Raw genomic sequence first — 27,311 nt, forward strand, 5'->3', positions numbered from 1 at the left:
GGTGTGTGTGTTGGGTACTCTTTTGGGGCCGGAGGGGGGGTTTCGTTTTTTTTGTTTCTTCCGAGGGTTCATTTTCAACCACGATTTCCTGGATGTGACCGTCCTTATGCGGGGGGGACGCTGGGTACACTTTTGCAATGGGGGGTAGGGGGCTGAGGGTGTTGAGTTGGAATGTGAACGGGCTGGGCGATAGGGTTAAGCGGGGGATAGTTCTGCAGTATTTGAAACGTCTTTCACCCGATGTTGTCTTGCTTCAAGAAACTCATTTGATAGGGAACACTTGCCATGCGCTGAATAGGAGGGGGTATCGTCTGGTGGCGCACTCAGGTTTCACCACGGGTTCTAGGGGGGCGGGCGTCTTGGTTCGCAACTCCCTCCCCTTGGAGATAGATGACGTCATACTTGACGATCGTGGCCGATATGCGGCCATCATTGGACGATGGGAGGGGAAGACGATTTCCATACTCTCTGTCTATGTCCCTCCAGGACTACAGTCCACTACGTTCTCCGATTTAGGTGGGGTGGTTCTGAACTTTCTCGAAGGCATGTTAATAATGGGTGGTGACTTCAATTCAGTGGTCAGTGGTGCTGATGATCGTAACCCCCCCAGGGCTCTCTTGAAGTCGCAGTCATGGTTGGGTGATTTCCTTGACGTAATGGGTTTAGTGGATAGCTGGAGGCAATTACACCCTGGACAACTGCAGTACACCTTTCATTCGGGTGCGCATGGTAGTCTTTCGAGACTTGACTATATCCTTGTGCCAGCGGTGCAGATGGTCTCCGTAACGGAAGTGCGTCATCTGGCTAGGGGGATTTCGGATCACTCTCCACTCTGGCTTGGGATTGATTTGTCCTTGGGAGCGGAGGGCCGTGTTGCCCCGATTAACCCTTGGCACCTACGCAGCCCCAAAACTAGGGCTGCGGTGGTTAAATGCATGGAACACTACTTCAATGAGAACGTGGGCTTGGTGTCCTCTTCCGTTTCCCTCTAAGAGGCTTATAAGACTGTGATTCGGGGTCAGGCCCCATCTTTGATTGCTAGCGCGAGGAAAAGTAAGAATGAGGAGGTCGTTTGCCTTGAAAATGACATCACAGCTTTGGAGGAAGATTTGGGATCTGGGGTTACCCCTGAGACGTTGCATGTTTTGGCCCTTAAACAGGCTGACTGCAAAGCTCTGGTGACGGATGCAGCCAGGATGATGTTTCGTGTGCAACAGGGGCGAATATATGATGTTGGCGATAAAGCCGGGAAGTTGATTGCTTGGTTGGACAAAAGGGAGTGTTTGAATAGGGTTGTGCCCGTTGTGGAAGGGGTGGATGGTTCGCGGGTTGTGGACCCTGTTGAGATAGTCGCGGCTTTTGCTCAGCACTTCCAGAAGGTTTACGCGCCGGTCTCGGACAGACCGGAGGAGGACTCGCATTTACTACTGAGAGATATCGCGCTGCCTAGCCTCTCGGAGTCCGACCGTGAGCTTATGGAAGCAGACTTTTCCGTGGATGAAATAGCGCTTGCTATCCGTTCCCTTCGTTCAGGCAAGGCCACTGGCCCGAATGGTATTCTGGTAGAGCTGTATAAGCTGTGCCCGGACAAAATGGCGCCGCATCTACGTCACATGTTTTTGGAATCGCGAGATCTCGGACTTCTTCCCCGGGATCAGAGATTGGCGTCCATTGTAGTAATTCACAAAGATGGGAAACCCCGTGAGCAATGTTCGTCGTATAGACCGATCTCGCTTCTGAATGTTGAGCCTAAGGTTCTGGCGAAAGTATTGGCGAATCGTCTAGTCAGTTATTGGTGATTTAGTACATCCAGACCAGTCGGGATTTATCCCCCATCGTAATACTGCGCTCAACCTTCGCCGTCTTAATGGCGTCCTGGCGCGGGCGGGATCACTTCGTGAGCCGGCCATCTTGGTTTCTTTGGACGCCTAGATGGCCTTTGACACGATAGAATGGCCGTATTTATGGGCGGCTCTCGCGAATTTCGGCTTCGGCCCGCGTTTCATCGGGTGGGTTCAGCTCCTCTACGAACAACCGTTGGCTCAAGTGGTGGTGAATGGCAGGGCCTCGGAGTCCTTTGTTCTCGGCAGAGGCACGCGACAGGGCTGCCCATTGTCACCGTTGCTCTTCGCACTTGCTCTTGAACCCCTTGCCGCGTGGCTTCGATGGGAGCCGTCGCTTAAGGGCATTAGTTGGTCCCCGGGATATGAAGATCGTGTTTCATTGTATGCTGATGATATCTTGTTATACTTGACTTCCCCTCGTAAATCACTGGGAGTTTTCTTTGACGTTTTGCGCTCCTTTGGGAGAAATTCTGGCCTATCCATCAATTGGACCAAGTCCTGTATTTATCCGCTCACTGGAGAACTGCCCTTGCTGCCCCGTTTCTGCCCGATACCGGTAGTGCGTGACGGCTTTAAATATTTGGGGATTTATATTTCCCTGGACTCTGCGGTGCGGTATGAGAGGAATTTACTGCCGCCGCTTCGGCGGCTGCGGTCGGACGTCGCAGGTTGGTGTGCCTTGCCGCTGTCCCCGTTGGGGAGGGCCGCCCTGTTTAAGATGATGTCTCTCCCCCGATTCCTTTAAGCCCTTCAAAACACGCTCGATCTGGTCCCTGCTAATTATTTCCGTGAAGTTGAGGGCCTCCAGAGGCAATTGGTATGGGGCGGGCGGCCTCGCATTGCGTTATCAAAACTGACTTTACCTTGGTATGATGGCGGTATAGCGCTGCCCGACATCAAGCGCTATTACTGGGCATCTCAGTTGAGTGCTATCAACCACGCCATGTATGGACCTACCCCCAACCCTGCATTTGAGATGGATAAATGGCAGCTGCCTGGTGGCGACTTCAATAGGGCCCTTTATTCTAAAACGGCTAGGAAGACGCTTACTGGCCCTACTGGGGTCGCGGTGCGAGTTTGGATTAGTGCGACGGCAGCCACGGGATGGACTGACAAGCTGACTAGAGCAACTCCGCTTTATGCGGCTGAACGGCTGGGGAATCTTTGGGCGACGAAGGGGTTTGACAAGTGGGATCTTATAGGTATCAGTCGAGTAGGGGACCTCCTGATCAAGGACAGGATCAAGACTTTTGCCGAACTCCAGCGGGAATATAGCCTGAGTGATAGGGAATACTATCGCTATCTTCAGATTCGCCATGCATTTGCTTCGGTATTTCCGGTTGGTACCGTTGTCCCGGAATCTTCCCCCCTGGAAGATAGGGTGCTTGATGGACATGTCTTTGATAGTGCCATTTCTCTTATATATAAGAAGCTTATTAATGACCGCTTTGGCCTCCTTGTACAGCTCCGCGATGCCTGGTCCACGGATGGGCTTGAGTTGGACGACGAAGACTGGCAGGCCGCGGTGTCGTCTCCAAAGGAAGTCGCGATTCCGGCGCGTCTGCGGCTAGTGCAATTAAAAATGTTACACCGCGTCTATGTCACGGGTCCACGCCTGATGAGGATGGGTTATTCATTGGATGGGTTGTGCAGGCGTGGCTGTGGTATGCTTGCTACTTTTCTCCATATCATATGGGAGTGTCCGAATGTGGTGTCTTACTGGAGAGGCGTGCATGACATTATGGAAGAAGTGACGGGAGTGTCTTTAATGCCGGAGGCTAGGAGGTGCCTTCTGAACGTCTGGGAGCCCAATGATTATAGCGTGGCGCAGACTCGGTGGGCTACCCTCGGCAACATGATCGCCAAAAGGGATATAGCCCAATTGTGGGGATCCCAGAGGGCGCCCTCGGCGTCGGCATGGATGGAATGTATGGATTGGTGCATGTTTAGGAAGAAAACGGTGTATACCGCCCGTGGTAGGCCTAGGAAGTGGGGGAAGATGTGGGGTCAGTGGAATGCATATCGAGGAGAGATCTGTACCCCCCCCTCTGTAGATACCACTACTGTCCCTCTGTCTCCGTGACCTCGCATTCCATTCGCCCTTCTCCTGTACCACACGGTCTGCTGGTCCACTCTTGGCCCTCCTTTCCACCCCCCCTTTTGGATTTATCCTTCTTTAGATCAGCCTTATTGGCTGGCTCCCCCCCCCCCTGCTAGTGGAGATGGTCACTTCTACAACAGTCTTACCTTGGACTTGTTTTTGTGTTTTGTTTAAAATATAAAATGTGAACCTTTTTATTATCCTTTACAGTAGCCTACCCTGTTTATTGACGTGTACACCTTGCGCTTGTTTCCAGGGGCTGTTGGGCCTTGTTCTGTTTTTGGCTTTGCTGCGGATTATTACTGACCGGCCCTGTGGGGTTGTAGGTCTGTATTTGTATGACTTTTCTGAAAATAAAGGTTTTTGAAAAAAAAAAAAAAGTCATACAAGGATTAAAATGCACATTAAAAATAATATTGAAATAGTCCTTTTGAGTTTTTTATTGTTTGTATTATTGAAATGAGAACAATATGTGGCGACAATGATGTTTGATGATTATAAGTGAAACAGAGTATGATCAACTGCAACAAATGTGAGTTTTAATCCTTGTATGATTTTAATTCGTGAATACTATTTGATGTAAAAATAGCAGATTTCATTGTATTTTTTTTTAAAGAAATAAATATGACTGATTTTCAAAATTGAAAGAAAAAAAAAAAAAAAAAAAGTTTCCAAATATGCAGAGAGTTGGCGGTTCACGTGTCTCTCTGCTACCTTACAAATGCCCGGGAGAAGGGATATCGGACGGTAGTTATACCAATCTCCAGGGTCAAGATGTTTTTTTTTACTAAAGCTTTTACCATGGCCATCTTCCAATCCCGGGGTACTAAACCCTGTTCTAAGAGAGAGTTGACTAGATTGACCATGGGAGCGCTAATGACGGGGGCGACAGATTTATAAATGTTAAGAGGGGCAGGGTCCAATGGAGAACCACTATTAATCGTGTTAAGGATAGAGTGAGTAGGTTCCTCCGTGAGTGGGCTATAGGATTCTAGCATGGGGGAATACTTCTGGAATTCTGTTCCGTGCTGTATATGAAGGTGCTCCTTATTCACTGGTGGGAAGAGATCGAGTATACCCTGAATTTTAGTAGAGAAGAAATCTGCTAGCTTCTCACATCGGTGTCCTGTAGAATCAGGAGCCGTTGGGGGATCTGGGACTTTCATAAGTCTCTTCACTATTTTGAATATTTCCTTGGGTGCATTAGAGGAGGATATGATTTTTGCTTCGTAGTAGACTGCCTGTGCTAGTTTTAGTGCAATTTTATAGGAGTTAATGGCGACCCTTTAATTGTGTTTTTTATCTGTTGAGAAGTCTTTCCTCCATTCTCTTTCCAGTCTTTTGCACCCCTGTTTTAATTTGCGGAGCTCGGGGTGAACCATGGCATCTTATTTGATCCAGTTTTTTGTATTTTAGATCTCATGGGAAGTACTACCTCTAATGAATTCTCGATCCATAGGTGGAACTTACCGCTAGCTGTCGTGGGATCAGGGTGATGTGGGGGTATGGTGCAGAGCAGTTCCTTTTTCCATTCCTCCGTGCCTAATTTAAGCCACTGGAGGGCTTGAGTGTGGGAGGATATTACCACCGAATGGGAGGTGGTTGCCATACAAAAGGGACTAAAAAAGGGTCCAACCAGGGGATGGAAACAGGCTCTTTCCCTTTTAATTCTAAAATGTTTGAGAATATAGGATCCAGAAGGTGCCCTTTAATATGAGTAGTTTGATGGACTTTTAGGAGCAACTCACACGCTTCCAAATTGTGGGCAAGATCGTTAGTGATTACATCTTGGGGGTTATCAAAATGCAAATTGAACTCCCACAGGAGATTAAAGTTAGAAGCAGTGCTGGCCAGATTAACCACCGCTTCAAGCAGTGAGTTGCAGAATTGTCCCACAGCTCCCGGAGGGCGATATAGAAGGATCCCCACAAACATAGTAGAGGGAGTGAGTGCAATAGAGAACTGAATATTTTCACAATCTGAGAAGGGGCTGCCCAGAATACGACAGCCTAGATGGTCTTTGTAAAGGATAGCATCCCCCCCCCCCCCTTTTTTACCTGTCCTATCTGCTCTCCTGATCTGATATCCTAGGGGGAGTGCCTGAACAACATCCGGGTCTGAGCTAGGTCCTAATCATGTTTCCGTCAGGAAAAGCACATCAAGTGCGGTGTCCTGTAGCATCAGGGAGATTTCTGTTGCGTGGCTAGGCAAAGATCTGAAATTAAGCAGCACCATGTTGAGCTGTTTCCCATTCTTTGTGTGGCTTTGCCCATTAGGGAATAGCTCATACATACAACGCATGCAGTTCTGTTGTCTTTTCTCCAGGTCAATAGGGTGTTTGCATGGTGAGCTTAAGGTGTTCCTGAGTTGCAATATTGTGTCCCGTGAATAATGGATGGGGGCTGCAGAGGAACCAGCAGGGGTTCTGGGCCCTAGGCCCGGTCGGGCGCGGACGGACGGGCGCAGACGGGCTTGCCTTTGGCGCAGGCGCCATATTGGCTTTAAATAGAGTGAGGCGGGAGGGTAGTCAGAGAAAAAACAACCACTAGAACGCCTCCCCTCCCGGAAGTGTAAATTCCCCCGAGGTAGCTCCGCTCCTCTCCTCCACTCAAACAGCTACTAAAAAGCTGCGTTGGACCGGCAGAAGGAGTCGGAGTATGTTGCAGTATGCAGCAGTGACGGTGAGATGATAGCAATCTTATCCACAATTTTAAAATGGTGATAGAACAATGACTGTACAGTTATAAAAGATAGCAGCAATAAGTATAGAATAAGTTTAAAATTCTAAAAACAGAGTTAAACAGAGTTACGATGTCTGCATCAGTAACCGGCTCTACCTTATAGTCCGCTGTATTTGTCGTTTAATGGGCTTATGTTAACTCTGTATAAAGTCTACTTATTTTTTATATAAAACCTGTGTGGTGCCCATTTGTAGTGTTGTCACTGGGTTACTGTATGTGGTCACAAATGCTTAACTTACATCGCCTCTGAAATAAGCCTTGACTGCTCGTGCCACGCAACCTAGAGGGAGAGCAGGGGTTATTTTAGGAGTGTAAACCCCTTGTCCTGACTAGAGGAGAGGGTCCCTGAGTGTCACAAGTACCTACCTGTGCCAACCAGAGACCCCCAAATCTAACACCAGGCAACTTAGTGCTGGACATGCAACAATCCGCCTTTGCTGAGGAATTAGATCAATGGTCCAAAGAGGGAGCATTGGATGATGAGGGCTGTTAGAGGTAGCACCGCACTGTGAGTGCTGTGCAGCATAAGTAAGAGGTAGCGCCACACTGTGGATGCTGTGCAGCATCATTAAGAGGTAGCACTGCACTGTGGATGCTGTTCAGCATCGGTAAGACCTAGCACTGCACAGGTGTTGCTGTGCTGCATGGGTAAGAGGTAGCAGTGCACCGTGGAGGCTGTGCATCATCCGTAAGAGGTAGCAGTGCATAGTAGATGCAGTGCAGGCATCAGTAAAAGGTAGCACCACATGGTGGATGCTGTGCAGCATGGGTAAGAGGTAGCAGCACACCGTGGATGCTGTGCATCATCCGTAAGAGGTAGCACTGCACAGTGAATGCAGTGCAGGCATCAGTGAGAGGTAGCACCACACTGTGGATGCTGTAAAGCATACATAAGACGTAGCACAGCATGGTGGATGCGGTGTGCAGGCATCAGTAGGAAGTAGCACAGCACGGTGGATGCAGTGCAGGCATCAGTAAGAGGTAGAACCGCACAGTGGATACGGTGCAGCAACGGTAAGAGGTAGCACCACACGGTGGGAGCTGTGCAGCATTAGTAAGAGGTAGCACTGCACTGTGGGTGCTGTGCTGCATCCGCAAGATGTACCACTGCACAGCAGATGCGGTGCAGCATCGATAAGAGGTAGCACCACACTGTGCATGCTGTGCAGTATCGGTAAGAGGTAGCACCACACGGTGGATCCTGTGCTGCATCCCTAAGAGGTAGCACTGCACACTGGATGTGGTGCAGCATCTGTAAGAGGTAGAACCACACTGTGGATGCTGTGCAACATCGATAATAGGTAGCACCGCACCGTGGATGATGTGCACCATCGGTAAGAGGTAGCACTGCATGGTGGATGCTGTGCACTATCAGTAAGAGGTAGCACTGCATGGTGAAAGTGGTGCAGCCATCAGTAAGAGGTAGCATCACACAGTGGATGAGGTGCAGGCATCAGTAAGAGGTAGCACCGCACAGTGAATGCGGTGCAGCAGCGGTACGAGGTAGCATTGGACTGGGGATGCTGTGAAGCATGGCTAAGAGGTAGAACTGCACTGTGGATGCTGTGCAGCATCAGAAAGAGGTAGCACCACACAGTGGAGGCCATGCAGCATCAGCAAGAGGTAGCACCACATGGTGGATGCTGTACCGCATCGGTAAGAGGTGGCACCACACTGGGTATGCTGTTCAGCGTCGGTAAGAGGTAGCACCACACTGGGGATACTCTGCAGCATCAGTAAGAGGTAGCGCTGCACAGTGGAGGCTGTGCAGTATCAGCAAGAGGTAGCACTATATGGTAGATGCTGTGCAGCATCGGTAAGAGGTAGCACCAGAGAGAAGATGCTGTGCAGCATCGGTAAGAGGTAGCACTGCACTGTGGATGCTTGCAGCATGGGTAAGAAGTAGCATCGAACTGGGGTGCTGTGCAGCATCAGTAAGAGGTAGAACCACACAGTGGAGGCTGTGCTGCATCCGTAAGAGGTAGCACAGCACGGTGAATGCTGTGCAGCATCAGTAAGAGGTAGAACTGCACAGTGGATGTTCTGCAGCATCGGTAGGAGGTAGGACCACACTATGGATGCTGTGCAGCATGGGTAAGAGATAGCACTGCACTGGGGATGTTGTGCAGTATCGGTAAGAGGTAGCACCGCATGGTGGATGCTGTGGTTGTTTGAAAAGTTTTTTATAGCGCTGGCTAGACCCAGAGGTATCGGAGCACTTTACCTGAAATAGGACATTGTTTCAGACCATTGCTACATAGTTCCATCAGTTACAGTTGCAGTTACCAGTATATGCTTAGGAGAAAAATGTGAACTTACACAATAATATAAGATATTAGCACGTAGCATATCCAACACACCCATCATATGGTGAATGGAAGGTAGTGGGGGAAAGGTAGACAGGGGAGAGGAAAGCAGGCGGAGTCAGGTAGATCTGAAGGGGGAAAGTACTCCAGGGGGAACAAAGCAGCCAAGGCAGTCAACGAGAGAGACAGATAAAACCGTGAAGATCAATGTTCGATGTCCAGCTGGGTAGGTGACGGCCGAGGGGGTGACCTAGAGCCAGACTCCGCTATAGTTGCATAGGACAGCTCCACCGGGCAGAGGCCAAGGGTACAAGGGTACGCGGTGGATGCAGTGCAGCCTCGGTAAGAGATAGCACTGCAGGATGGATGCTGTGCTGTATTGGTAAGAGTTAGCACCTCACTGTAGATGCTGTGCAGCATCGGTAAGAGTTAGCACCGCACGGTAGATGCTGTGCAGCAATGGTAAGAGGTAGCACTGCATGACTGATGCAATGCAGCATCGGTAAGAGGTAGCACTGCGGATGCTGTGCAGCATCAGTAAAAAGTAGCACCAAATAGTGGATCCTGTGCAGCATCGTTAAGATGTAGCACCACACGGTGGATGAGTTGCAGCCATCAGTAAGAGGTAGCACCATGAAGTGGTTGCAGTGCAGCATCGGTAAGAGGTAGCACCGCACAGCGTATGTGGTGCAGCATTGATAAGAGGTAGCACCATACAGTGGATGCGGTGCCCCATTGGTAAGAGGTAGCACCGCACAGTGGATGCTGTGTAGCATCGGTAAGAGATAGCACCGCAAGGTGGGTGAGTTGCAGGCATCAGGAAGAGGTAGCACCACACAGTGGATGAGTTGCAGGCATCAGTAAGAGGTAGCATTACACAAAGGATGCAGTGCAGCATCAATAAGAGGCAGCACTGCACAGTGGATGCGGTGTAGCATCGGTAAGAGGTAGCACCACACAGTGGGTGAGGTGCAGGCATCAGTAAGAGGTAGCACCGCACAGTGGATGTGGTGCAGCATCAATAATAGGTAGCACCGCACAGTGGATGCGGTGCAGCATGGGTAAGAGGTAGCACTGCACTGGGGATGCTGTGCAGCATCGATAAGAGGTAGCACTGAACTGTGGGTACTGTGCAGTATTAGTAAGAGATTGCACCACACTGTGGATGCTGTGCAGCAATGGTAAGAGGAAGCAATGCACTGTGGGTGCTGTGCAGCATCCGTAAGAGGTAGCACTGCACTGTGGGTGCTGTGCAGCATCCGTAAGAGGTAGCAGTGCACTGTGGGTGCTGTGCAGCATCGGTAAGAGGTAGCACTGCACTGTGGGTGCTGTGCAGCATCCGTAAGAGGTAGCAGTGCACTGTGGGTGCTGTGCAGCATCAGTAAGAGGTAGCACTGCACTGTGGGTGCTGTGTAGTATCAGTAAGAGGTAGAACCGCACTGTGGATATTGTGCAGCATTGGTAAGAGGTAGCACAGCACAGTGAATGCTGTGCAGCATCAGTAAGAGGTAGAACTGCACACCCCCGGGGGGGCTGGGCGAGGCGAGAAGAGCACCGAGAGACAGCCACCCGTGAGTGTCGACGGGCTGGGGAGAGCTCCAGGCAGGTTCGGAGTTCCGGAGAGATGCAGTGTTCTTCGTGTGTCGAGCGACCCCGTCAACAAGAGGCACCTTTTGCTTCACGAGTCCCCAAAGCGAAACTCCCACGTGGGTAGCATTTGGTGATTTTGGAGCCCCCGAGGCTCCCAGGGGCATTTCTGTTTCAGAGCCCATGTGGCTCCCACACCCACGGGGGCATATTGGTTTAAGAGCTCACGAGGCTCCAACGTGGGGCAGCATTTGATGATTTAGAGCCTACGTGGCTCCAACGTTGTTTGGGGGTTATTTTGCTATGTAGGAGCCCCCAGAGGAGAGCCAGGAGGCACGCTGGTGCCAGGCTCAGTTTCCCCAGCTGCCCAGCACTTAGTGGGCAGCTGCAGCATTTAGGTGGTGCCCTGCGCATTGCTGCATTTGCAGCTGGTAGCCCTGACATTGTTGGACAAAGGGCGTTTGAGCCCCTGAAAGGCCAAGTTGGCCTGGGGTCAGTAAATGTGATTCTTGCGCAAGTTGATTACCTACTGTGTTCACACAGTTTATGCCTAATGTTATTTATGCATAATGGGCTATGCCTTTATGCATATACCTCTAAATGTGTTTCAGGATTAGGAGGTTGTTTTGCCTAGTATAGGTTATACTAGTGAGTTTGTGTCCCTGCGTGATCTAGGCCTATGGTGATTAGGGTTGCGTAGTGTGTACCTACCTTTTACCAGTGGTTACTGGTTGTGTCCTACAATAGGCATTTTATGCTAAGTACTATTTCTACCAAGTGCTGATTCTGACAGTGGCCCACGTGGCCCTGTCCTGTGTTTATAATCCCCTGTAAATATTGCCCAGTACCAGTTGGCACAGTGTACCTGTGTGATTATGATCTAATGTGTTTATGGTAATACAATGGCTATTTTTATATATAACCTTGTGTGGAGTTCCTTTTTGTGGTGTGCCTAGTGTGTTGCTGCTGTGTGTGTGTGTTGCACAAACGCTTTACACATTGCCACCGAGATAAGACTGACTGCTCGTGCAAAGCTACCAAGGGGGTGAGCAGGAGTTATCTTGGTGTGCGACTCCCTTGCCCTGACTAGAGTGGTGGTTTCTGCCTGGCTTTGGCGCAAGCCAACCAGAAATCCCATTTCTAACATTGGTTGTCAGCGGTTGGGATTGGGACTTGCTTTTGCGCAATACCACAGCGACAACTGGTTGCACTACAAGCTCTGCATTTAGATAATCACATGTTTGGGGATTATTGTTTTTTAGTTAAAATTTTCTTTCTCCTGAAGGTGTCCTTTGTAAATTGTGTACTCCTGTTTTAGCTGAGACACCTAGGTTCCTTGTGTTGAACTTTTCTCGAACGTCTGCCAAAATGGAGCCTGCTTTTAATTTCTGTGGTCTGTTTAGATACAGTATGTTGGAGTTGGTAAGGTTCCGTGCAGAGAGAGACATAGAGGTAGGTGAGTCAGACACCCAGTCCAAACTGAGAGACAACCTGATCCTATGGCAGAAGGATGACTGGGAACGTGAGCACAGTGAGGAGAGGGCCCGGGCCTCACGCCATGAGGGTCATGGGTCTGTGGGGAACCCCGAAGAGTCTGAAGAGGAGGAGGAAAATGACAGTACATGGACACCAGTGGATAGTGAAGACCCAATAGATAGGGAGTCCCTTGCTGGGTCCAGCGTAGAGGGCAGTGCCCCATCCCAATCCCTGTCCCCAGAGGAGTGGGTACCTAGGAGGGAAGAAAGGGAGCATCAGCTGGCATTAGAAAAACTCCAGAAGGAAGGCTATGAGCATATGGTAGCTCAGAAATTGGAGTTGGAGAAGAGGAAGTTAGCCTTAGAGGAGAAAAAGGCATTATGGGCTCAGGAGTTGAGTCTTAAGGCGCTGGGCCTTGAACAGTGTTAGACCTGGCACCTTGGCGTGGGTCTCCCTTCCACTTTTTGTTACTGTGCCTCATGTGTTTTGCTGATGTTAGCTGCTCAGAGCACTGTGCCACTGCCAATCAGTGCCACAGTGCAAGAGCTCCCTGTGTAAAATGTAAATGTTGATTGGATTCCATGATTGGCTTATTTGGTTTACTGTCAGACCCCAGTAAAGTGCACCAGGAGTGCCCAGGGCTTGTAAATCCAAATGCTGCTAGTGGGCTTGCAGCACTGGTTGCGCCACCCTCAGAAGTGGCCCGGTAAAATGTGTCTAAGGTCTGCCATTGCAGAACCTGCGTGCAGTCTGGTACTGTCATGCTGACTGGGCAAGTGCACCCACTTGCCAGTCCCTAAACCTTCCCTTTACTTCATGTGAGTCACCCCTATGGTAGGCCCAAGGGCAGGGTGCGTTGTAAGTATAAGGTAGGACAAGCCCTGATGTGTGTGGCATGTCCTAATAGTGAATTACAGCCATTTTCGTTTTTCACTATTGCCAGGCTACCTGTTCCCATAGGCCAGAATGGGCTGTTAGAATTTTTACATTCTATGATCCTAACAGACTCAGGGAACACGGTAGGAATTAGAGTTTAGTATGCCTGAACTCAGAATAATAAAATACATCTTTTAGTAACGTTTATTTTAATGTTCTGTGTTTGCAAATACCACTTTTAGAAAGTTAGTATTTGCTTGCCTTACCATTTCAGCCCTCCTCTGCTATGATGTGTATCTGCTGTCTGGTTTCTGTGAGTGACGCTCTGTCTTCCACTTTTCACAGCATACGAGCGCCTGAAGTAGGATAACGTGCAGCGTGGCTGCAGACGCCTGAGGCAGTAGCATTGATTTAGGTAAGCCGCCACTGCCTCCCATTGGCAATGTTCATTTAAAAACAGCCTCTTGGGACATTTATGGGACATGTACTTATGTTTGGCATTTTATTTTTAGAACATGCTGCCGCTTGCTCAGACATGGTTCACAAAAGCTGGGGGTAAGTCACAAAGTCGAAACCCCGTTAAACGGATTATGACGATTTATGACAACTATTAGTGATCAGTGTTATCAGTTTTGTCATCTGTATGTCCTGTGTCTTTTGTTGTCTGGTTGATTTTAGATACTGACACACCAAAACTTCGCAAGAGCGTCATTAACCCCGATGATTAAAGGTAGGAAAGGTGGTACTGAAGGGCGCTGTTTGTGTTCTGGCCATGATAAGGAAAGTTTCAACATTGTTGGTCTTCTTTTTTTTTCTTTTTAAGAGTCTTTTTTGGTCCTGAGGAGAACCCCTTATTTATCGGGTTCGAAACGCGTCGGCCTGGTCCCAGGTCACATACAATATGCGTCTAAATATGATATACAGTACCAATGGGTTGAGATTTTGATCATTTTGTTAAACATATAAAACTAAGGAAATTGTTGTTTTTTGTAATTTGAGTTTTATTCTCTTTTGTTGCTGACATTGGGACCATTGTCTGACCCACACTGTTTTTGTGTGGATGGATGCGGTATGGTGTATGAATGAGGAGTGTTTGTCTTGGCCAAAGGAGTAAAAGAGGTGTGATGTATTAGTGTGTACATATATAGGTAGATTGTATTGTATTTATTGTATATATTGTTGTTTCTAGTGTTTTCAAATAAACTTTATGCACAAAAAGTGATTTTTTTGGTGCAAAATTAATAAATGCAAAAAAAGTGGAATAAACCATTGAGGGGTGCAATTCAAAAAGCAGACTGCTATGTTTCATTCATAAAGTTGTTTTGAATAGGATTCCTGAGAGTTAAGCTCAGTACTGGCATTTGTTCTGTTTATTTGCTCCTGTATTCAGAGCCTACGGTTGCTGAGCGTGGGTCAGCCCGTGCGCTGGTGGTACCCCAGAGCTTCAGAGCCTTCCTACCGGAGCTGGCTCACGATGTGCCATTGGCAGGACATTTGGGGCAGGACAAGACCTTTGAAAGGCTGGTCACCCACTTTTATTGGCCCCAACTGCGCAAGAGCTCAGACGTTCATTGCAGGACATGTCAGACTTGCCAGGCAAGTGGAAAGAGTGGGAGGAAGGAGAAGGCTCCTCTCCAGCCATTCCCTGTGGTCAGTACCCCATTCCAGCGAGTGGGGATAGACATTGTGAGCCACTGGACCCCAGTACAGCCATGAGCAACAGGTTTATCCTGGTCCTAGTGGACCATGCCACCCGGTACCCGGAAGCCATCCCTCTGAGAACAGTGACAGCCCTCGTGGTGGGACGTGCACTGATGGGAATTTTCTCTAGAGTGCGATTCCCTCTGGAGGTGGTGTCTGATCGGGGTACCAATTTCATATTCAAGTATATGAAATCCCTTTGGCAAGAGTGTGGTGTAACCTACAAGTTTACCACACCTTACCATCCCCAAGGAAATGGGTTGGTTGAGAGATTCAACCGTACCCTCAAAGGCATGAGAATGGGTCTGGAAGAACCCATGAGGCGTAAGTGGGACATCCTCTTACCATGCCTTCTCTTTGCTTACCGTGGGGTGCCACAGAAGTCTCTAGGGTTCAGCCCCTTTGAGCTCCTGTATGGCCACCCAGTGAGAGGACCTCTAAGTCTGGTCAAAGAAGGCTGGGAGCAATCTCCCAGGAAACCTCCCCAGAATGTATATAGCTACATGCTGGCCTTCAGGAACGAGACTAGGCGTTTCAGGCAACTTGCTGAGGCAAATCTAGAAGCCAGCCAGGAGGAGATGAAGCGGTGGTACGACCAGAATGCCACTCTGATAGAGCTTCAGCCTGGACAGAAGGTGTGGGTCTTGGCCCCCGTGGAGCCTTGTGCGCTCCAGGACAAGTGGATCGGCCCCTTTGAGGTTGTGGAGCGCAAGAGTCCTGTCACCTATTTGGTGGACTTGCGGTCTCCCAGGGACCCCTTGAGGGTCCTGCATGTCAACCGCCTGAAGCCCCACTTAGAGAGGTCTGAAGTGGGCATGCTCTTGGCAACAGATGCTGGAATGGAGGAGGAGACTTAGCCTCTTCCTGACCTCCTGGCAGCCACAGAGCAAGATGGGTCAGTGGATGGAGTTAACCTCTCTCCCACCCTGACCCCTGAGCAACAGAATGACTGCCGCCAGTTGCTGGGACAGTTTTCTGACCTGTTCTAACTGGTTCCTAGTTTCACAGATCGGTGCGTCCATGATGTGGATACAGGAGACAGCTTACCTGTGAAGCACGAGGCTTACAGAGTAACTGACAGGGTCAGGGCTTGCATCAAAGAGGAGGTCTCAAAGATGCTTGCCCTTTGGGTGATTTGAGTCCTCCAGCAGTCCTTGGGCCAGCCCAGTGGTCTTGGTCCCGAAGACTGACGCGCACCCCATCCCCAGAGCTGATGAGCTCATTGATAGGTTAGGGCAGTGGTTCCCAAACTTTTTTGACCCGTGGCTCCCTTGACCTAATTGGCAGTGGGCCGTGGCTCCCCATCATTTTTTTACCGGCGCACCGGGGTGCCGCAGCGCAAACTTTGCGAACCACCGCAGTAGACCTTTGTACCCTCTACCATTCCTATGTGACTCTTAGAGTTTATCCATTTGTATCTCTTCCTTGAGTGACTTTACAACCTGTACATTTGCAATTTTTTATATTTGTCTCTTCCATGTGGGACTTTACTACTTGTACATTTGCAATCTATTTCTGTTTATATCTCTTTTCTGTATGACTTTATAATTTGTACATTTGCAATTTTTTACTGCTTGTATCTTTTATGTAACGCATGTAATCCTAAGTCCTTATGTATCACAACTGGTTCTTATGTAAAGCGCTCTGACACCTCACGGTAATGCTCCTTCCTTGCGAATAAAAACAATTGAGTACCCTTCCCTCAAAAAGTATTTGCCACAAAGAAATATTTGTAAGCTATATTTTAAAATATCTGTTTCTTTGTACACTTGCTATCACACTTATTCAAGGCTGTCCGCCTCTATTCCATACATCCAAACCGGAAGTAAGTGTACTGGCCCCACTGTAAAAATCCACCTCTGCAACAGTAAATATTAACACAATCTTTGCTGTTTTGACAGCTTTCTTCCACTCTATTTTCTGCCATGCTGTCAGCCGCAAGAACGTGTTCGAAGCTATTTCTGCCTACAATTCCGATTTATGACACATATACAGATGCCGCCACACTCCACGAAAGGGAAAGTAAAATGGAAAGCACCAGAGCTTTGTGTAACTTGTATTTACCATTAACAAAAACGTTCATTCAGGAACAAAGACTACTGCTTAAACTGTGAAACAACCCATAGAGCAATGTCCACAGCACTCTCCGTAATCGCACCGAGCTCTTAATTGAGCCATTTAAATGCAGAGGGCGAGGGCTGGGATCACCTTCAGCACAAAGGAGCGAAATCCTGGGCGGCGCCGCGGCGCCCCTGGCTTCTCATCACGGCGCACCGGGGCGCCGCGGTGCACACTTTGGGAACCACCGGGTTAGGGGCTGCACAGTACCTCAGCTCGTTTGACTTGATGTCTGAGTACTGGCAGAACGCCTTGACTGATGGGGAAAGGAGAGGTCAGCATTCTCCACACCAGATGAGCATTTCCAGTTCCGGGTTATGCCATTTGGAATGAATAATGCCCCTGCCACCTTTCAGAGGTTGGTCAACCAGGTGTTGGTTGGACTGGATGAGTGCAGTGGCACCTACCTGGATGACATTGCAGTGTTCAATGTCACATGGGAAGAACATCTGTGCCACCTCTGGGAAGTGTTGTTGGCACTGCGGAAGGCAGGCCTCACGATCAAGGCGAGCAAGTGCCAGATCGGGCAGGGTTCTGTGGTGTACTTGGGACACCAAGTTGGGAGCGGCCAGGTGGCGCCTCTTCAGCCCAAGATTGAAACCATCCTGGCTTGGGAACCCCCCAAAACCCAGACCGAGGTGAGGGCCTTCTTGGGACTCACCCGGTAGTACCGGAGGTTTGCCAAGGGGTATGTTAACATTGTTGCACCCTTGACAGAGCTGACTCCCAAGAAGCAGCCAAAAAAAGTGATTTGGACTGACACCTGTCAGAAAGCTTTTGAGACCCTGAAGACTGCCATGTGCACGGCGCCCGTGCTCCTGGCATCCAACTTCTCCAAAGAGTTCCTTGTACAGACAAACGCTTCAAAGCATGGTGTAGGGGCGGTTCTCTCACAGATTACTGAGGTGGGCTTTGACCAACCTGTAGCCTTCATCAGTAGGAGGTTAGTTCCACGGGAACAGAGGCGGAGTGCAATTGAGAGTGAGGCATTTGCTGTGGTCTGGGCACTGAAGAAGCTAAGGCCCTACCTGTTTGGGACTCACTTTCGGGTTCAGACAGACCACAGGCCCCTCAGATGGTTGATGCAGATGAGGGGTGAGAACCCAAAGCTGTTGAGGTGGTCCATTTCCCTACAGGGTATGGATTTCACGGTGGAACATCGCCCTGGTACAGATCACGCCAAAGCTGACGGTCTGTCCAGATTTTTCCGCCTTAGTGATGAGAACTCCCTGGGGTAGGGTAGTTCTCCCCACATTTCAGCTGGAGAGGACACATGTTAGACCTGGCACCTTGGCGTGGGTCTCCCTTCCACTTTTTGTTACTGTGCCTCATGTGTTTTGCTGGTGTTAGCTGCTCAGAGCACTGTGCCACTGCCAATCAGTGCCATAGTGCAAGTGCTCCCTGTGTAAAATGTATATGTTGACTGGATTTCATAATGGGCTTATTTGGTTTACTGTCAGACCCCAGTAAAGTGCACCAGGAGAGCCCAGGGCTAGTAAATCCAAATGCTGCTAGTGGGCTTGCAGCACTGGTTGTGCCACCCACAGAAGCGGCCCAGTAAAATGTGTCTAAGGTCTGCCATTGCAGAACCTGCGTGCAGTCTGGTACTGTCATGCTGACTGGGCCAGTGCACCCACTTGCTAGTCCCTAAACCTTCCCTTTACTTCATGTGAGTCACCCCTGTGGTAGGCCCAAGGGCAGGGTGCATTGTAAGTATAAGGTAGGACAAGCCCTGATGTGTGTGGAATGACCTAATAGTGAATTACAGCCATTTTCGTTTTTCACTATTGCAAGGCTACCTGTACCCATAGGCCAGAATGGGCTGTTAGAATTGTTACATTCTATGATCCTAACAGACTCAGGGAACACAGTAGGAATTTGAGTTTAGCATGCCTGAACTCAGAATAATAAACTACATCTTTTAGTGAAGTTTATTTTAATGTTCTGTGTTTGCAAATACCACTTTTAGAAAGTTGGTATTTGCTTGCCTAACCATTTCAGCCCGCCTCTGCTATGATGTGTATCTGCTGTCTGGTTTCTGTGCGTGACAGGGCTGGGGGATTCCAGAGGCCAGGGGTAGGTAGCCTGGTGGTGAATAGAGAGATTTACATCCAGATGGGTGGGAGGAGTGCACCTGGACTCTGAATAGGGCTGTGCTCTGCCACCACAATGCTGGCTCCACCTCCTGTGGAGCGCCTGATGTCTCTAGCCTGCTCCCTGAATGAAAAGTCAGAGACATGTCAACAAAGGGCTCAGGAACTGGTTCTGGCTGGAAAAGGCCCCTCAACCCCAGAGGAACAAAGGAATTAGGGGTATAAGTATTGGGACCCTGCTCCCAAGAAATTAGATCCTGCTTTGACAAGAAGAAACCTCTGCCCGACGAGAAGGAACTGGGAAAGCTGTAAGGAGGAGTACTGTCCCTGACCTGGGGGATTGGCCTGCAGTGGTTGCCTTGCTGCTGAAGGAGAGGAGAAAGACTACAAAAAGACTTTGCTTCAACTTGTGCAAAAGATCTCCAAGGGCTTGTATGTGAGCTTGCCCCCTGAACGAAGTCCCAGGACCAGTGGACTTCATCCGCCTCGCAATCCGCTGCTGGAAACGCTGTTTTCAGTATTTGCCGAGGCCGGGAGCTGTGGACGCCTCATACAACCAAATTGTGTCCAGCAACGCACCGTACCCCGCCTGTCCGCCTCAATCAACGCGATCCACGAACCGTAGATCGCACCGTGACTAGCCGACCTCTCCGCGTACAAACGCTTTGCCTCATCGAGTCATCCTGGTTGGTACGATCCGCACACTGCCGCCGAAGTTCACCGCTGCCGATCGTATCTGAAAGGGGAGTACGCTCCGTACGTCCGCCTCGCACCGCAGTCAAGACTGAAGCCACGGCTCGCGCAGTACGGCTCGTATGCCGCATCGTAAGCTGAACGTCTCGCATCCAGGACCGTCCGCCTCACTCCACGCAGCCCCCCGCTCTACGCCTCGCACCGACAACTGCACAAGCCGGGGCTCGCACCGTAAGGGGCCGACAACGCTTCTGGATCACCTTCTTTTTACAGCGCATCGTCCGTGCCGGACACAATGAAACTAAGGTTCTGTGAACGACTCTCACTGCATTTGGGTGCGCACCGGACCGGACTGTCCGCTGCGCCCGTTTGACTCTTTCTGGGCATTTTCATCACCGTGAGAGCTGGACAAAGGGTACGAATCGCACAGAACTCTAAAATACGCATTTTTAACCAGAACTTTGCATTGCTAACAGTATTGTGGTTAATTTTTGTCGTTATTTGGTCTTATGCTAAGTCTTATATAAAAGCTAACTATTTTTTATATAAAACCTGTGTGGTGTCCATTTGTAGTGTTGTCACTTGATTACTGTGTGTGGTTACAACTGCTTAACTTACATCGCCTCTGAGATAAGCCTTGACTGCTCGCGCCACGCAACCTAGAGGGTGAGCAGGGGTTATTTTGAGAGGGTAATTCCCTTGCCCTGACTAGAGGAGAGGGTCCCTGCTTGTCACAAGTACCTACCTGTGCCAACCAGAGATCCCCAATTCTAACAAACAGCAAAAGCTAGAGGCTGAGAGGGCCTTCGCCAGGGAGAAATTCGCTCTGGAGGGTAGATTATCCCCTGAGCACAGTTATAGTTTTCTGGATTCCCCAGGGAGGGTTGAGTCCAGTGGTGGCAGCAATATAGAGACCAGTGCAGAAAATCCCATTCCCAGTTCCCAGAGATTGGTACCTTGTTCCAGAGAGGAGGAGTACAGGTTAAAGTTCAGGGACAGTAGGAAACTGTCTCACCACTCTTGGGAGGAGTTTGTGGATGAATGTAATGAGACAATGGTCGCTTGGGTAAGGCTTAACCCGGAACAGGATTTGGATGGACTGTTCAAGTTGGTTCTCAAAGAGAAAATGATCAGTGTTTGTTGTCCAGGGTTGTGTCAACACCTGTTGAGGTGTGACTCCTTTTGTCCTTGGGAGCTTGCTCAGGAAGCAGAGCACTGGGAAAGTGTCAGAGGTTCTGAAGAGTCATTGGTGAGTGATCCCAAAAGTAGTGGTTCAGGTATCTTCCAGCCCAGAGCGGTGGAAGAGGTTCAGAGTAGCCCAGCTAGGTCCCAGGATAGCGAGATGGGTGTAGGGGCTCACAGCCTGTCTCAGTGGAGTAGGAGTGAGTGCGTGACAGAGCGCCCAGATGCCCGAAACCCTGTCTCAGAGAATGGATGGTTTCTTCAGGGAACACCAGGTTGGGGACCTAGGCTGCCCTGTTAATCCATTTGAGGAGGATCTCCTAGTGTCTAGAGGACCTTGAGCATCTGTAAATAGAGCTCCAGTGGTTCTAGTGTCCGGCAGTGCCACTCCAGTTGGGAGGGCACAGAAGTCCGAAGTGAGGAGTGAATGGGGGGGGGTGTTCCCCAGTGGAAGAACCAGTGGACCAGGAACTAGCCAGTTGGGCTATGATTCCTTAGAGGGACCAGGGTGACACCACTTCTGTTCTGGGGGATCTTTGTGCACTGTCAGATGGACAGGGGTCGGGAGATCTGCGCCAGACAGACAGTCACACAACATATGAGTCATGTGTTAGCCTCAGGGGGATAGTGTGTGAGTCCCCTGAAGTCCTGAAGTGCCAGGCAAGTATTCCGCCAAAGGTTTTAGACTCAAGGTTGGGAGGCCAGTTTCAGGATCAGCCTGACCTGAAGGGTAGGACGTCTGTAACCAGCGTCCTGACCGGTTCATCTTCCAGGGGTACCACTCCAGTTGGGAGGGTGCAGAACTCTGGAAGGGGGTGCAGAGGGTGGGAGTCCTCACCTCTGACCCCGGTGCAACCTGAGGGGTTAAACCCTAGGTTGGGAGAGTGGTGTTCTAAGGGTACCTCTCAAATGAGGAGAGGGCGGAACCCTAGAAGGAGAGGTAGGGGGAGGAGAGCCTTCCCCGTGACTTCTGGTCCGCCTGAGGGTGCAGACCCTAGGTTGGAGGATCAGTGGCAGTCTAGAACTGTCCTACAGAGAGGAAGAGTGGAGAATGGCTACTAAGTGCCAGGGGTTACTACCCCCCACTCTGTGAATAGGCAAGGACCAGTGGCACCTGGGTGGAAGGGCCTGGTCCTGGTCGCGGACAGCTGGAGAGCACCAGTGGGGTAGCCCAGTTGTTCCAGACAGCTTTTTCAGAAGGAACCACATGGGTTGGTGATTGGTCTGCCCTGTGTTTTGGCTGGAAGGGGGTTGTGTTGGACTTGTCCCTTTTGGCAGGCTCACCCCTAAACTTTTTGCTTTTAATTGTGACCTGGTGTTAGTTGCTTTTGGCTTTGGCGCACTTTAACACTGTGTCCCAGGAAAAGTACGTGCGCACTCTGAGTGCATGCTGTGAGGTTGGCCTGCCCTCCCATAGGAATGCATGGGGAATGTATGTGTCCACGGTAGTTCCTGATGTGTGGGGAGTGCAGGGGCGAGTTTTGTATGTGCGGACTCGTAAGATTAAATGCTGCGCGATGATGTGCGCAGATTTAATGTATCTGGTGTGGAAGCGCCACTTCTAGAAGTTGGCATGTCTGTGTAGTAAATGTGAATTGACTGTCTGGCTTGGGATTGGCTGGGGCTGGCTGGTGTGCCTGGCTCCAAGAGTCAGGATGGGTGTGCCCGGTGGTGAATGGGGAGATCTGCATGTTGATGGCAGGGCAGTGCACCTGGGATCTGAATAGGGCTGGGCCTTCCCTACACAATGCTGGCTTTGCCCCCTATGGTGCGACTGATGTCCCTAGCCTGTCCTCTGAATGGGGAGAGGGGCTGAGCACAACAAAGTGCTCCAAAAGCAGTTGCATCTGGTTTTCCCCCTTAATCCTGACTTTTGAGACAAAGGAAATGTGTATATAATAAGAAAGGGGCTGTGACCCCATGGAAGTGGTTCTCTTGTTCCTGACCTGAAAGGGGGGCCTGCTGCTGCTGGGCGCCAGGAGGACACCGCCCCTGGGGACTGCCTCCCTGTTGGAGGGCCCTGTGAGCTGGCCCCTGGGCCCAGCCTTCGCCCCCCTGCTTTCCTAAGGACTTTTCCTGAATTTTGCCTTGTAGCGCTTGGGAGCGCTTTATTCTTCCTTGTAGTGCCTGGGAGCACTTGATTTTGCCCTCTGAGGAAGCACTAGACCGAGGTGTCTTGCAGCGCCGAGTTTCTACCCCCGGGAGGAAGGCTGGTGCCTGCAGCGAGGAGCGGCGTCGTGGGGATCCCCCCAGCCTTGTGCATTTGAAATACCCCTAGCGGGTGCCCACCCCACTAGGGGCTTTGTGCCATTACCGTTTTTAATGTCCCTTAGCGGGTGTTCACCCCGCCAGGGACTCTGCCTTTAACCGAGTGCCTACCCCGTCTCACCGCCGCGGGCCCAGGGATCCGCGGCCGAGCTGCTGCTGACGTCACGAGGATGCCGTGCTGGGATTGGTCTCAGCCGCGGGCGTGGCCTCGCAAAGAAAGGGGGCTCGAGCAGCAGCAGCCGCACCACGAGGCGGAAGGGATCCGAGAAACCCCCGGTCCCCGGGGGGGGGGGGGAGCGGTCGAGGCGAGAAGAGCACCGGGAGACAGCCGCCCGGTGAGTGTCGACGGGCTGGGGAGAGCTCCGGGCAGGTTTGGAGTGCCGGAGACTCAGTATGTGTCGAACGGCCCCGTCTGGTCAGCGGGCCTCTCCAACAAGAGGCACCTTTTGCTTCACGAGTCCCCAGAGCGAGACTCCAACGTGGGAAGCATTTGTTGATTTTGGAGCCCATGAGGCTCCCAGGGGCATTTCTGTTTCAGAGCCCACGTGGCTCCCACACCCACGGGGGCATATTGGTTTTAGAGCCCACGAGGCTCCAACGTCTTGGGGGCATAGTTGTACTTAGAGCCCACGAGGCTCCAACGTGGGGCAGCATTTGATGATTTAGAGCCTACCTGGCTCCAACGTTGTTTGGGGGTTATTTTGCTATGTAGGATTCCCCAGAGGCCCCAGAGGAGAGCCAGGAGGCACGCTGGTGCCAGGCTCAGTTTCCCCAGCTGCCCAGCACTTACTGGGCAGCTGCAACGTTTAGGTGGTTGCCTGCGCATTGCTGCATTTGCAGCTGGTAGCCCTGACATTGTTGGACAAAGGGCGTTTGAGCCCCTGAAAGGCCAAGTTGGCCTGGGGTCAGTAAATGTGATTCTTGCACAAGGTGATTACCTACTGTGTTCACACTGTTTATGCCCTTGTGTGATTTATGCGTAATGTGCAATGCCTTTATGCCTATACCTCTAAATGTGTTTCAGGATTAGGAGGTTGTTTTGCCTAGTATAGGTAATACTAGTGAGTTTGTGTCCCTGCGTGATCTAGGCCTAAGGTGATTAGGGTTGCGTAGTGTGTACCTACCTTTTACCAGTGGTTACTGGTTGTGTCCTACAATAGGTATTTTATGCTAAGTACTATTTCTACCAACTGCTGATTCTGACAGTGGCCCACGTGGCCCTGTCCTGTGTATATAATCCCCTGTAAATATTGTCCAGTGCCAGTTGGCACAGTGTACCTGTGTGGTTATGATCTAATGTGTTTATGGTAATACAAAAGCTATTTTTATACATAACCTTGTGTTGAGTTCCTTTTTGTGGTGTGCCTAGTGTGTTGCTGCTGTGTGTGTGTGTTGCACAAACGCTTTACAAATTGCCACCGAGACAAGCCTGACTGCTCGTGCCAAGCTACGAAGGGGGTGAGCAGGGGTTATCTTGGCGTGTGACTCCCTTGCTTGGCGCAAGCCTTAGCCAACCAGAAATCCAATTTCTAACACTGTGCAACATCACTAAGAGGTAGCACCGCACCATGGATGCCGTGTAGCTTCGATAAGAGGTAGCACCGTACTGGGGATGCTGTGTAGCATCGGTAAGAGGTAGCACTGCACTGGGGATGCTGTGCAGCATCGGTAAGAGGTAGCACTGCACTGGGGATGCTGTGCAGCATCGGTAAGAGGTAGCACAACACTTTGATTGTGGTGCAGCTTTGGTAAGAGGTAGCACTGCATGGTGGCTGCAATGCAGCAACAGTAAGGGGTAGCACCACACTGGGGCTGCTGTGCAGCATCAGTAAGAGGTAGCACCGCACTGGGGATGCTGTGCAGCATCGGTAAGAGGTAGCACCACACTGGGGATTCTGTGCAGTATCGGTAAGAGGTAACACCACACAGTGGAGGATGTGCAGCATCAACAAGAGGTAGCACCACATGGTAGATACTGTGCATCATCGGTAAGGGGTAGCACCACACTGTGGATGCTGTGCAGCATCAGTAAGAGGTAGCACCATGTTAGAATTGGGGGTCTCTGGTTGGCGCAAGTAGGTACTTGTGGCAAGCAGGGACCCTCTCCTCTAAGTCAGGGCAAAGGATGACCCTTCAGAATTACCCTTGCTCACCCTCTAGGTGCGTGGCGTGAGCAGCCAAGGCGATTCTCCAGGCGTTAGTCAGTTAAGCATTTGTAGACACACACACAGTAAAATATACCAATCCCCCCACAAATGGACACCAGGCTGTGAGTATATAAAAATACGCTTCTTTATGTAAAATATATATATCTCTTAGGTCAGACTTATCACAAGATCAAATAACGTTTCTGGGGTGCCCACAGGTTGTAAATAGGCAAGCTTTCTTTGTTGTAGTTCAAAAATGTACTTTCAGTCTTTAAGATGGATGTTTTCCTGCAGTGGACCTTTCAGGATGGCTCTCTTAGTTCCTGGGGGGTATTGAGGGTCACACTGCTCCTTCCCAACTTGTTGCAGCCAGCCCAGGGGCTCCGGGATGCTTTCTGCCCGTTCCGGGCCGAGATCGGGGCCCGACCGCCCAAAGCTCACGCTTCCCGCGTGGGACGCGTTCGGCCCTGCCGGGGCTGGTGATGCGCACGGCCCCCACGGGTCTGGGGGACTCAGGCGGGGGTTAGTGCTGGCCTCAGAGCGGCCCACGGAAGGCAAGGGCCAAAGGACCTGGGGCCGCTCCTGTCACTGTGGCCGGGGCGCTGGATGCAGCCTGTGATTTCCCTCGCCCGCCTGGATCGGATTCCAGCGGGAGGGGCTGGAGCGCTCGCACAGAGCGGAGCGGCGCCGCGAGCAGGGACAGAGAGCGGTGCGAGTCAGCTGCGAAAGGCGGCTCGCACCACAGCTGATCTGGAGGCCGGGGGCACTCGTAGGCAGGGCGGCTGGCACAACAAAAAGGGGGAAAACAAACGTTGCGGGCCCCGAGCCCGTTGACGGTCTCGGTGGCGGCTTTCCTCCGGGGACAAAGGCGAGGTGCCCAGCAGCTCGGTCAGAGCGAGGCTGGCACCCGAGGCGTCCGTCCAAGTCGGAGGTCTGTCCCCTGGGTCTGTTTTGCGTCCGGTAGGGATTTCTGGCGGGAGGGTGAGGCACAGCAGCGGGCCCTCTTTAGGCGGTCGACACAGCGATCCCCTCAGCGGGGGAAGAGCGGCTCAACGGAGCGGAGCTCTTCCTCGGCGGGGACGAGGAGACACAGTCGGTCACGGCCTCAGGGAGGGGCTGGGGGGCACCACAGCAGCGAGCCTTCCAGGCGGTCAACACAGCGATCTCCTCAGCGGGGGAAGAGCGGCTCAACGGAGCGGAGCTCTTCCGCGGCGGGGACGAGGAGACACAGTCGGTCACGGCCTCAGAGAGGGGCTGGGGGGGCACCAAAGTCACAGCTCCGGCAGTAGTAGATATCCCGGTTAATTACCGGCAGACGAGCAGAGGCAGGTTGAGCCAGATGGTCCTGTGGCTCAGGTCAGGGGGCAAGCTCAGTCAAGCCCTTGGAGAATGTTTCAGCACAAAGCAGCAAAGTCTTTTCCTATCAAGTCTTTTCCTCTCCTTTCTCAGCAAGGCAAGCAGCAGGCCAGTTCTCCCAGCGTCTCTTCTCCTTCTAGTCGGGCAGAGGTCCTTCGTGGTGAAACAGGATTCTAATTTACAAGGAGCAGGGCTCCTACTTTTATACACAGTTTCTTTTGTTCTCCCTGGCCAGGGGGGCCTCTGCATAACTGCTCTCAGCTCCTGAGCACTTGTGGTGGGTACTTCTGCTGCTGCATTCAGTGTGAGGGCAGGCACATCAGCCGCTCCCCAGGGGGGCGGAGCCGGCATTGTGAAGACAGGGGCAGCCTGAGCACTCTGTTGACAAGCTTCGGCCTTTCCTGGGCCAGGTGCAGGCTGAGTCATCAGTCGCTCCCCAGGAGGGCGGAGCCAGCATTGTGGTGGCAGAGCACAGCCTGATGCATCATTCAGGGGAAACTCCCACCACCCACTAAGGTGTCATCTGGCTATTCACTACCTGTCAACTCCCAGCCCTGTCACTCACACACACCAGACAGTCAGATCCACATCCAAGCAGAGGCGGGCTGAAATGGTTAGGCAAGCAAATGCTAACTTTCTAAAAGTAGCATTTGCAAACACAGGATATTAAAATAAACTTTACTAAAAGAAGTATTTTATTATTCTGAGTTCAGGCATACTAAACATTAATTTCTACCATGTTCCCTGAGCCTGCTGGGATTATAGAGTGTAATAATTCCAGCAGCCCATCTGGCCTAGAAGGGAACTGGTAGCCTTACAATA

The 27,311-nt window shown here is 51.0% G+C and overlaps 1 protein-coding gene across 1 annotated transcript in view; it reads right to left on the reverse strand.

Annotated features, from left to right (window-relative positions):
* LOC144828103 (NACHT, LRR and PYD domains-containing protein 3-like) overlaps positions 1–27,311 on the reverse strand; it is a 646,597-nt gene that overhangs the window by 443,792 nt on the left and 175,494 nt on the right. The window lies entirely within an intron of this gene.

Source organism: Lissotriton helveticus, chromosome 4_1 (assembly GCF_964261635.1).
Source record: "Lissotriton helveticus chromosome 4_1, aLisHel1.1, whole genome shotgun sequence".
NCBI classification, from domain to species: domain Eukaryota; kingdom Metazoa; phylum Chordata; class Amphibia; order Caudata; family Salamandridae; genus Lissotriton; species Lissotriton helveticus.